The following is a 12500-nucleotide window of genomic DNA, read 5'->3' as shown; positions in this document are numbered from 1 at the left end:
CGGTCAATTACCGGTAAGTATGTATTGAAGGGGTTTTAAATTGGGTGTCGATACAAATTGGTTTTAATACTATGTACAGTGCAACTCTCTGTGATAGTTATAGAAATGTTCATGCCACTTTGCCAACAAATTAGACATTACAGCTGTAAACCAAAACATATCACGTAACTTGCTTAAAATATAATCTCTTTCCCTGTATTTAAAATTGTTTAAATATCTTTTATAGTTGTTTCAAGATCTGATTGGCCTACATGTATAAGTGATTACTTGATTTTGGTTTTACAAAATTAATTAAATTCAAATAAAAACTGCTCTTCTCGTCAAAATAATTATTTGGTGAGGAATTACTCTAATTTGTGTACCTTAGCAATGGAGGAAGCTCACCGACAACATCAAACAGATGCCAAACTACATCATTCTGCTATCTGTGTTAAGCATCACAGAGATTGGAAGGTTCTCCTCTGCCTTTTCAAGGCAGATTAGCCAGTAGTGAGAGGTAAAGTTCTAACAACATACAGGCAGTAGATGGGAGTAGACAGCTGATTGCCAGCTTCTACGGCTGTACTTGAAATCCCTGTGAAAAGACCCATAATTAACAGAATAATTATTATACATGTACATGAACAAGTGAATTATCAGAACTACAAATGGTGGTTTGTGTGTTGAAAGCAATGTTTCCTTTCAAGAACAATTATTTAGTCCAGTCACGTAATAAATTCTCAAATCCTTTTTCAGGAAAGATTTGTTCAAAGTTCTTCAAGGACTCTCCTGTTCCTTTAGTCATGTGGTTCAAAACATCAAAATTAATGAATGTCTTAATGCATGGGGGCAAGGCAGTCCCAAAGAACTACATGTAGACCTCCAAGACAACAGTTCACTATAACTAGTTATTTATTTACCAAAAATGACTACTCTTTCAAGCTGAAGATTGATGGCTTGAGGTTGACCAGCTAACACAAACATTCAAAGTACAAATTTCTAGTTTACAGGATTGTGAGTGAAAGAAACAGACTTTTTAAATTAAGTTAGGTTGATCTACTCAAAAAAACGACTGAGGTAGACTGTTCCACTACATAATTGTTCTAGGGTAAAATGAAAGGCAGCGAGAGGAAGTACTGGTAGATAGAGGAGCGAAGCTGTAGCTATATGGCTTTGCATGACACTGAGCGCTGGGATCTAAGAGTCAGTACTTTTCTGGCGTCAACCATTATAATACAAGTCATGTACATTGTAATTAATCTCAAAAAGGAGTGTAAGCAGTGCAAAAACTCTCCTCTGCTCCAGTGTTCTCCAGCCAGGGTCATTGAGCAAGTGACGCTAAAAGTATTGAGCTATCTCTTCAGTATCCACCTTGCAGCATGCCGTTGAACTATTTAAAACTTGTGGGCTTCATTGTTTCCAACACCTGCTCTTTGAGTTGGAGGCACACAAATCTCACATGCATGTATGCTTCTCATGTCTGGAACTTGAAGATACAGATTTCTTTTCAGGAATCCAAGGGAGCAATTAGCTTTAGCTATGGTTACATTATTAAATATTTTAACTCCACTTTATAAGATCTTTCGAAATGTTGATTACTAACTAAAGATATTTAGCCAGATCAGTTTCTTTAAATGGAATACCATTCAATATGTAGAAAGCATGCACAGGAGACACAGAGTACTTCACACTTTAATGATAATAATATTTATATTTTTCATACTGCTCATAATAATAATAATAATAATAATAATAATCAGAATAAAAGACAAGACCACAAAATTATGTTTCTTCACAAGCACTTAAGACAAAATGCTGCCATTAAGCCAATCAAATGTTGTCTATGAATTCCCTTGCCTCTGTTGCCATTCTTCGTACATTGGCAAAACAAACAGAACTTTACTTATCCGCACACACAAGAAGATGCGCTAACGGACAAAGAAAGCGCTATATGTAAACATCTACACTATTGTGATCAGACCCAACACGTACAAGGTTTATACAACTTACCGGACATTTTTATCAATGAGAACTACCCATGTGACCCTCTACTGCAATGAACAAAGAATTTCTCACCCAAACCATGCATAGTAACACAAACATAATAGACCATGATGATAATTTTGGAACCTATTATTATAATTATAAAGAAGATTACCATATCAAGCGTTCATCACCATCTTAGAACAATGGTTTAAAATCCAGTAGAGAACTATGCCTATTTTCTTGACAGGTTCATTATTTGTTTCTGATGTACCATCTCGCAGTATTTAAATTTCTCCTACCTGTATTTCACTTCAGTCTGAAGATGATAAATTATAGAATTATATTGAAATATTACAAGTATACATCAAGTATACGAGTATACATGTACATCAATAATACATCAATTCCTTGCATTTGTTGCCTGTCTTAAAGACACAATGCAATTACTCGGTATCACCTTTATTCTATACCTATTAAAACTATCAGCAGGTGATGGATTGTACATGCAGTGTTTATGGAAATAATTATTCTTCTCCATAAATTAAGTACAAAATTAATCGTCATTGTGTGTACAGTTTACAGTCACTGTGATAAAAATAAATAGATGAAACACCTCTGTGGTGACAGCAGTAAACAAACAAGAATTGCAAACAATAACTTGTCTAACAATTTTAATCAAAAACTAAATGTGAAATTACATGCACAGTAATCTCTTCAACAACATTTTCCATTTGGGTGACGATCTTTTAATAATCCCTCTCCCTCTTCAGTTCAGAACAACAGCAAAAATCTCTCCTAATTAAAAAGTCAACCTAAAGTGTAGTAAATTTGGTTACTCGACTGCAATTTCACAGTAAAACAAAGCAGCTCACAACTGAAGACCCATTTCACACAAAAAGCATATAAATGTGATTGTTGAAATGTGCCAGAATCTCACGGTTCCTTCTTCCCTTTTTAGCTAGTTTTACAATATGCGAGGCATATAAGCTCCTCATTACAGAAGGAAAACTGTAAGGTTATGTGAAAGCTACATGTAACCATTGTACATGTAAATAAGTGTTTTGTCTCTCGCTCTATTTCTCTCAGCTTAAAATTTGAAATTTTCTCTACTTCTTCTGATCTCCTTCCTCGACATCTCTCAAGGATTTCTTCGCTTAAAATTTTGTCCCCTCTCCTCTCATGCTCTTTTCTGCTCTTTATCCCGTTGCTTGTCACTAATACGATTTCCCACAAGAAAAATGTGGGTTGCCAAATGCAACGCTGCCACGCTACTTCCTGCCAAGGAAAATTGCCCATTCACACTCCAGTCCCCAGAGGCTGTCCTGCCTTCTCACGACCACCCCGACAGTCTGTGTGAGCGAATGGCGTACATGTACATGTACGTGACATCATAACCAAAATTTCTTTCATGGATAGATTTCCCAAAAACTCTTAAGTATGGTGCTCTACTGGTGCGCTTCGTGAGCCTGTTTTACGCAATTAAAAGTTGTTTAACCCAAGTCTGGCCTGTTTAGGCCGGTTTGGGTGTTAAAGGGTTAAATGTTTCCATTTGCGGATAAAATCTAAAAGTGTGAGAAGTTAAATGAATGCTACTCAGCTGTCCTTTCTCCTGTGTGCTGTTGGTGATGCTGTTCTTAGTGGTTAAAACCTTTGCATTTGTGGATAAAATTTAAAAGTGTCAGCAAAAAAATAAATGCTACTTAGCTGTCCTTTCTCCTGTGTGCTGTTGATCGATGATAATGTTCTTAGTTGTTAAAAAGCTTTGCATTTGTGGATGATATTTAAGAGTGTAAGCAGTAAAATGAATGCCAGTCAGCTTTCCTTTCTCCTGTGTGCTGTTGGTGTTCCTGTTATTAGTTGTTGAACCCTTTGCATTTGTGGATGAAATTTTAAATTGACAGGACTGCAATGAATGCTACTCAGCCATCCTTTCTCCTGTGTGCTGGTGATGTTGTTCTTAGCTGTTAAAAGCTTTGTATTAATTTGTAGATGAAATTCCAAATTGTCAGCAGTAAAATGAATGCTACTCAGCTGTTCTTTGATCTCCTGTGTGCTATTCTTAGCTGTTAAAAGCTTTGCATTTGTCGATGAAATTTTAAATTGTCAGGAATGAAATGAATGCTACTCATCTTTCCTTTCTCCTGTGTGCTGTTGGTGATACTGTTCTCAGTTGTTAAAAGCTTTACATTTGTTAACGAAATTTTAAATTGTCAGGAGTGAAATAAATGCTACTCAGCTGTCCTTTCTCCTGTGTGCTCTTGGTGATTCCGTTCATAGTTGTTAACGCTTTGCATTTGTACACGTAGATCAAATTTAAAAGGGTTAGCAGTAAAATGAAAGCTACTCATGCAGCTGTCCTTTCTCCTGTGTGCTGTTGGTGATGTTGTTCTTAGTGGTTAAAACCTTTGCATTTGTGGATAAAATTTAAAAGTGTCAGCAAAAAAATAAATGCTACATGTACTTAGCTGTCCTTTCTCCTGTGTGCTGTAGATGATACTGTACTTAGTGGTTAAAACCTTTGCATTTGTAGATAAAATTTAAAAGTGTCTGTTAAGTTCTTTAATCAAAAGATCAACTGAAGTATTACATACCTCATAAGATCTTTCATCATATCGCTTGGTCACTGTCACTTTTTCCCACTCTTTCCATCCAAGTCTAAATGGTCTCATTCTTACCACATCCCCTTCTTCCAGGGGGAAAAGGTCTCGGGTGCCCTTGTTGTAGTATTTGGCTTGTCGCGCTTGTCTTTCCAGAGTCTCCTTCCTAACTGCTTCAGCACGCACAGACTGTGGTCTTGATGAAGCTTTGGTAGTAGGGAGTTGCATTTTACAATGTCGACCTAATAACTGCTGGGCTGGACTGGTAACCATTGATTCAGTGTGGGTGTTCCTTAGTGCTAGAACTGCAAGGTAGATGTCTCGGTTGGTTTCTTTCGTCTTGTGCAGGAGTCGTTTAATTTGCAACTTTCACAGCTGCTTCCGCTTTGCCATTCGTCTGTTGGTGTCCAGGACTCCCCGTGCAGTGCTCCAAACCCCATTCGCTTGCAAAACTGGCAAATTTCTCGCAGGCAAATTGTGGACCATTGTCACTGATTACAATGTCTGGGATTCCTTGCCTTGCAAAATGGCACTTCAACTTCTTTATGACGGTGCTTGCTTTCGTGTCCAGTAAGTTGTCTATTTCCCAAAAGTTTGAGAAATAATCAACAACGATTAGATATTCTTTGCCATCTATGGTATACAGGTCTGTACCGATCTTCTCCAACGGGCGTTCTGCAACTTCGTGGCTCATCAAGGTCTCTCTCTGTTGCTTCACCTCACATTTGCTACACGTCTCACACTGGGCGATGTGCTCCTTCAGTTCTGCAGTCATGCCGGGCCAGTACATACACTCTCTGGCTCATCTTAAACAACCATTCATGCCTATGTGAGAGTAATGAATGCACTCCTTCATCTTTGGTCTCATCAGTTTTGGGATGAGGAGTTGCTCGCCTTTAAAGACAAGACCATCATAGACACTCATTTCATCCCTGAAGCTGAAGTAAGGGGCCAGTACAGCTGGGAGCTGCTGCTTTTCTTCCGGCCAACCAGTATGGATTACCTCTTTCAGCTGTTGCAAGACTTTATCATCATGGGTGCTGGCTCTCATCTCCTCGAGTCTCTCTTCAGTCATCGGTAGTAGCTTAACAGCATTCACACGTTCAAACTCTCCTTGGGTGTTCAGGGTGGTAGGTAGAAATTCTCGGCTTAGGGTGTCGGCAAGGTACATTTCTGGACCAGGTTAACTTTGTAGATGATCGTGACGTCATATTTCTGGATTTTCAATGGCATTCCTTGAAGTCTCTTGGGTGCTGTTCGGAGTGGTTTCTTGGAGATCGCTGCTAACGGCTTGTGGTCACTCTGGACTGTTACGGGACGACCATACAGATACTGGTCAAATTTCTGGAGTGCAAAGACTACTGCCAGAATCTCCTTCTCGATCTGGGCATATCGGGTCTCTAGGTCTGTAAGTGCGTGGCTGGCAAATGCCACAGCTTGCCCATTTTGCATTAGGGCAGCCCCAAGTCCCTTGTCACTTGCGTCACACTGAACAGTGAGCTCTTCGCTGGGGTCGTAGTATTTCAGCAAGGGTGCCTGTGTCACAAGCTTTTTGACCTTCTCAAAGGCTACTTCATGCTCATGTTGCCACTGCCATGATGCTTCTTTGTGTGTTAATTGCTGTATGGGCTCCAGCACTTCTGCTAGCCAAGGTAAGAACTTGGCAAGGTAGTTTACAAAACCACAGAATCGTCTCAGCTTTCACATTGCTGGGCTTGGGCATGTTGCACAATGCTTCAATTTTCTCTGGATCAGGTTTGAGACCATCCGCTGTGACCAGATGTCCCATGTAGGGGATCTCCTTGCATAGCAGCTGTAGCTTCTTTTTATTCAGCTTCACCCCTCTTTCTCTGCGCCACTGCAGGATCTGCTGTAACTTCCTGTTGTGGACAGCTGTTGCCTCCTCCTCGGTACATGTATCTCCTACCCCAAAAATAACCATGTCGTCATGAACTGTCAACAAACCATCAAGTCGATCAAGTGCCTGGTTCAGCCTCTTTTGGAACATTTCACTGGCTACACTGACTCCAAATGGAAGTCGTCTCCATCGGTACCTCTCATAGGGTGTATCAAAGGTTGTCAGCTTGCTCGACTCGTCGCCAAGCTCTACGTGCCAGTAGCCATTTCTTGCATCCACTTTAGTCAAGACTTTTGCTCGTGAGAGGTTTGGAAGTACACGTATGTCGTCAATGACAGGAAGGGGGTATCTCTCTCTCTTGAGTGCTTTGTTTAGTTGTTGTGGGTCCAAACAAAGTCTCACATCCCCGGACTCCTTCGTTGCGATAACTAGGTTGCTCACCCAGTCAGTGGGTTCATCAACAGGCATCAGTACTCCGATCTCTGTCAGTCTCTCAAGCTCCGCTTTGAGCTTTGGCTTAATGGCAAATGGTACACGCCGTGACGGGGCAATATTTGGTGGCACAGCCGGGTCAACATCGAGGTGCTGCTTTCCTTCGAGTGTCCCCAGTTCTCCTTCAAATACATCATTGTACTCTTCTATTATCTCATGGGCTGTCAGAGTCTTCTTACTTTCTGTTTTTGTTGCGGCCACCCTTTCAAAGTTTTCTTCATGCACTTCTATGAGCCCCATTTGTTGTATCACCTTTGCTCCTAGCAATGGAGTTAAATTGTCCTTAACAGCAATGAACTCGACAGAGTACTTTCTGCGGTTTTTTTGATTACGTAGAGTCACGCCACAGGTCCCTTCCAGTTTAAGTTCGGTTTTGTTCCACATCTGTAACACTCATTTTGTGGATTGAACATCCTCCTTGTTGACATATTTGACCGGTAAAACATTCACAGTGGCACCGCAGTCGAGATGAAACTTTACGGGTTTCTCGTTAATAAGCATCTGTGACACTGCTGACAGTTCCTGTCATTTCTGGCTTTGTGGCCAAACAATAAAGGAATTCTTCCTCGCTTGTTTCATCTACTTCGACTTGGTGTGCTCTTTCTTTCGCTCTACAGTGGCTTGCAAAATGATTTTTTTTGCAACAGGATCCACAAATACCGCCCCAAGCGGAACAATTATTGGTTCTACTTCTGCAATGTTTTCTCCCACAGAACTCACACGGTTTATCACTTGCAGGTTTTCGTCCATTATCGTGTTTCCGGTCGGGATACTTTCTGTCTGTTTGCTTCGCATTCTTGTCTCGTGAATCTTGCTCTGTTTTTCTGGGCTTTCTCATCTTAAGTTTATGAATATCTTCTGTCTTCGATGTCTGGATGATCTTCTTCATCTGGGTGTTCGAAGCCTCATCGCTCTTTACTATGTCGATGCATTTTTGCAAAGTCAATTTCGTCTGACGCAATAGGCGTTTGCGTGTGTCACCCTCATGTACACCAAGAACAATTCGATCTCTGATCAGCGAGTCGTGTAAACATGGGCAGAAATTGCATGTTTGTGCCAGTGTTCCCAGTTCTCCTACGTAGGCATCGATAGATTCACCTTCCTTTTGATCGCGGCTGTTGAACATATAACGTTCATAAGTCTCATTAGTTTCTCCTATCGCGTACTTATCAAATTCTTTCATTATCTCCAATAGCTTGCGCCGGTTCTCTTCGCTCAGATCCAAACTGTTGTAGATTTTGACCCTGTCGGGTCCAATCGAGTACAAGAAGGTGACTCTGTAGTCTTCAGGCTGCTTGTCGAGCTGTGCAACAATGGCGTAAATATCCCACTGTTGTTTATAAACTTTCCAGTTTACAGCTTTTTCTTTAGCTGAAAGAACTAAACCTGTGGGAGGCTGTATTCCGTGTAGAACAGGTGGTGAAGGCGCAATGATCTGTGGGCCCGAGGCTTGCGGCAGTTCGCCTGATGGCGATGTTGGACTTGACATTGTTTCTGGACGGTTTTAAGGTTCAGGAATTGCCTTTGACAACGGTGGTAAGGCTTAAAGTTCACTTACCGCTGCTACCATGTTAAGTTCTTTAATCAAAAGATTTAACTGAAGTATTACATTTTACAGCCATAGATCACATGTTCTATCGGCATACTTCAAGATATCCGATAATCTAGAACTGACATACATTAGTCAGGTAACAGTGTCAGCAGTGAATGAATGCTACTCAGCTGTCCAATATCCTGTGTGCTGTTGGTGATTCTGTTCTTAGTTCTTAAAAGCTTTGCATTTGTGGATGAAATTTAAAAGTGTCAGCAGTGAAATTATTGCTACTCAGCTGTCCTTTGTCCTGTGTGCTCTTGGTGATGCTGTTAAAAGCTTTGCATTTGTGGATAAAACGTAAAAGTGTCAGCAGTAAAATGAATGAATCGCTGTGACCCTGTTCTTAGTGGTTAAAACCTTTCCATTTGTAGATAAAATTTAAAAGTGTCAGCAATGAAATGAAATTCAATGCTACTCAGCTGTTATTTGTCTTGCATGCTGTTGGTGATGCTGTTCTTAGTTGTTAAAAGCTGTGCATTTGTGGATAAAATTTAAAATTGTCAGCAGCACAATGAATGCTACTCATGCAGCTGTCCTTTCTCCTGTGTGCTGTTGGTGATGCGTTTCTTAGTTGTTCAAAGCTTTGTATTTGTTGATGAAATTTTAAATTGTCTGTAGTGAAACAAATGCTACTCACAACATCCTTTCTCCTGTGTGCTGTTGATTTGTTAAAAGCTTTCTATTTGTGGATGAAATGTAAAATTGTCACCAGTAAAATGAATGCTACTCAGCTGTCCTTTCTCCTGTGTGCTGTTGATGATGCTGTTCATTGTCTTTCTTCTTTTGTCAAAATGTCAGAGTTTCATATCATGCTGTATTCGATTCAACTCAAAACGCATCTCCCCACAATGCATTGCAAAACAAATTGCGCTTAATAAAAGACAGCCTGAAATGTCCTAATGGTGCCTGCTCGATCACCAATTATTTTTCTTCGCGAGCTGAATTGCCTCCAGCTCAGAAAAGGCCAAGATGTGAGTGCACTTTTTTGCATCTAAAAGGTGTGATTTTTCTGTGGTTGAAGAACGTTGCTTCGGGCTTCAGAATGCAGGAAAACACATCTCTGCAACTTAAGAACTTCCCCGCCCCCCCCCCCCCCCCCCCGGTGTTAAACCCATATCCCTACATGCTTCAACCCTTTAATAATAAAACCCCAGTTCTAACCAAATAATATCTCATTGAACAATTAGGTGTTTAGTATCATGTTGTGCATCAAATACAAGAGACGAGTAAAAATATCACACAATACTACACACTATAAATCGTTCAATAAGCAATTACTGTATTATTTTATGAACCAAATTTTTCGCATGATATTAATTTTTTAGTAAGTGAATTGTATAAACAACCAACAAAGTGTGATAGATTTGTATGTCACAAGTGCAGAGAAAATGTTCACACCTCAAATGCTTAACTAGGCAAACTGGTTCTCCACTGTTCAAATAACAAACTGTACAAATGTGGTGAAATATTTGTACTCGTTGTGTGTTCTTGTGTACAAATACAGACAATCCAACCCTTTTGAGGAAAATAGGTAGTATCTTTTAGTGCAAAAGGCACATACATCTTCTTGCCCCTTTAAAAAACCAAAAAGACAGATTTTAAGTTACCTTTGATTCTATTACTCACTTTTGTAGTACTGTCCCGTAATAACAATCCTTTTTTTCTCATTAGCAGAGTCAAATATTGACTGATTATTTGAGGTGCGGGCAGTTATCCGCCATCTTGGGTCATCTCATGGAGCTTCTGAGATAAAGGAGGTATTGGACGGGATACCAGGATGCCCGGAACACGGATTTTATTTTTTTGCCAATTCACAGAAACGAGAGCATTAAGTCATAAAACCAAGTTTTTATATTTCATCGAGATAACCCCTAGTACAACTGCTTCCAAACAACATGAAACAGTTGCATTAAAAACCGGTATTCAGTACGGCTTTTTTTTTTTTTCAAAAATGCAGTGAGGAACAAACTGTGCCATTTTATCAAATTGTGAAGTTCTTGCCGTAGTGTTGTTCCGTTTCATGCTTTCCTTGTTTCCGTGTTGACTACTTATACTGTTTACCCATTCTGTCTACTCATTCTTCTTTTTTTCTCCAAGGTTTTATGACGAGTCGATGATTCCAGCAATGGTAATTGATAATTTCGATCACTGCTCAGCTTAATGTGTCTTTGCCTTTTGACTTTGTCACCACCGTCGAGGGTTATAAGCGGTGGAATTTTTCCGCCTATCTTTGCCGCTAAAAGTTTTTGTAATCCTTAAGGACCTTTAGGCCTTTCAGCTCAAATTTAATCCTTGTGATGCCCTGATTGCTTATCTTCGATTCATTAGAAAGAGTCCAGAGTTCAGCAACACACGATCACAGTATCTTCCAGTCAGTTGTGGCGTAGTTTACACGGAAATAGATGTGTTCAACCAATCTTATTCCTGGCTGGATGCCCATCTCGGCTACTGCACGTTCCTTTTAAAGATGTATTTCAATGTCTAACACCCAAGATCATTGCAAGATGCAAATTCCAGGACCCTCGAGCCTCTTTCTCCACTTTAAATACGCACATAGTCAAACACTTGCCGTAACTGGCCGTAAAAGTCAAATGCTGGGGCCAACGCATGAACAATTGTGAAGGGGTTGCTCTCAGACGGATGATGATCAGCTTGCAAAAAAAGGGACCCTTCGGCCGAAACGAGTCCAGATCCACTCCCATAAAGCACCAAAGGCGTTTATATCTTACTGAATCCTTCTCTCAACTTTCGGATCTTGTGCATGTAATGGTTCGTATCATGCTTTGTTTTGGACAATTGAATTTCTATTCATTACATCGGTTTCCACACCTTGCCTATTATGTAACGCTAAGCGTCTTAACTCGTCAATGGGAGCCTGTTTAGGGATGAAAGAGCTAAGATTGGAACGAGAAAAATGCCGTTTGAGATCACTCGCTGGATGCTTTCAAAATAACCCCCGCTACGAAATTATTCTAAGCTGTAAAAAGTCGAAAGATCGGTAACGCGCGAGAACTGACTGTTTCAAAAAATTCAGCGCAGGGAGGCAAGGTTTGTTAAAAGTTATTCGTTTTTCACGGTAAATAGCCGGCAATGAGCTTTATGCAACTCTCCCTAAACATAATCTAAGGCTACAAACATTTAACATTTTTTCCAAGTTATCCATTTGATGATTTGAACATTGTAACTCCGGTCAAAGCTAACTTGTTCTATAATCCATAAACCAACTAACTTCGGTTACCCATTTTACTTCTTTCATAATCGAGAGAAACTGAATGATTCCATTGAGGCGAAATGTTTGGCATTCTTAAATGAACTGCGCCGAAAATCACCCGCCTATCACTCTTGGTAAATGGATATCAACTCACCTTTAAGCAATCTGTAAGGCCAATATCTTCCGCTTCATCCCTCCAATTTCTTCGTGACTGCTTTCAGCTTTACCCATCACATGCGCTGTACTTTCTCTGAAACTATAAAGCAACATTGTTGCGTAAAGTTGTTCCCCAAAAGAAACAATGAGTGGAAAAAAGAAAAAATTAAGGAAAGATCTCCTTCCTCATTACACTATAAAGAATACGCTGTATAGCGGGATCGATATATCTTGCATTTGAGGCATTTTTTTAAAACTTTTATGCTGGAAAAAATCTAGTCTATATTCAGTAACGAAGACCTAAGAAACCCTTACATGGGAACGCCTTTGGTACTTTACACTTCTTGGAAATCCCTGCAGAAAATGAGGACAATAACCGCGTCATGAAAGTAAAAAGATTATTTCTTACAGAAATTTTGGTGCTTTCTCAGTGGGAGAGTAAAACACGACAATTTGACTTTATCGAAGAAATTGATTATGGTCATATTGTCATCCATTTTATCTTTTCACGGTTGAAATTTGACCTGAAGCAACTCCTTTCAGAATTTGGTTGAGAAAAGTTATTAAAAAAAGCTCCTTTGATAAATTAGTGCTAGATTGAGTACATTTCTAGTTGTTTTAATGCTA

General features: G+C 39.8%; 2 long non-coding RNA genes across 5 annotated transcripts in view; one reads left to right on the top strand and one right to left on the bottom strand.

The window, feature by feature from the left end:
* The window catches only part of LOC138003443 (uncharacterized), a 199688-nt gene that overhangs the window by 95756 nt on the left and 91432 nt on the right, over window positions 1–12500 (top strand). The window lies entirely within an intron of this gene.
* LOC138003438 (uncharacterized) overlaps window positions 1–12500 on the bottom strand; it is a 22987-nt gene that overhangs the window by 8683 nt on the left and 1804 nt on the right. For 2 of the 3 annotated variants that reach the window (XR_011123541.1, XR_011123542.1), the window contains exons 2-3: window positions 11872–11973; window positions 363–574 (exon numbers count right to left, since the gene is read on the bottom strand). This is a non-coding gene — a long non-coding RNA (uncharacterized lncRNA). Of the gene's footprint in view, window positions 1–362; window positions 575–10132; window positions 10252–11871; window positions 11974–12500 lie in introns of those variants that run through there. The other variant, XR_011123543.1, reaches the window with a different exon arrangement.

This window comes from Montipora foliosa, chromosome 5 (assembly GCF_036669935.1).
Source record: "Montipora foliosa isolate CH-2021 chromosome 5, ASM3666993v2, whole genome shotgun sequence".
Lineage (NCBI taxonomy): Eukaryota > Metazoa > Cnidaria > Anthozoa > Scleractinia > Acroporidae > Montipora > Montipora foliosa.
Note: the sequence above shows the minus strand (reverse complement) of the source record. Positions and strands in the feature narration are given on the sequence as shown.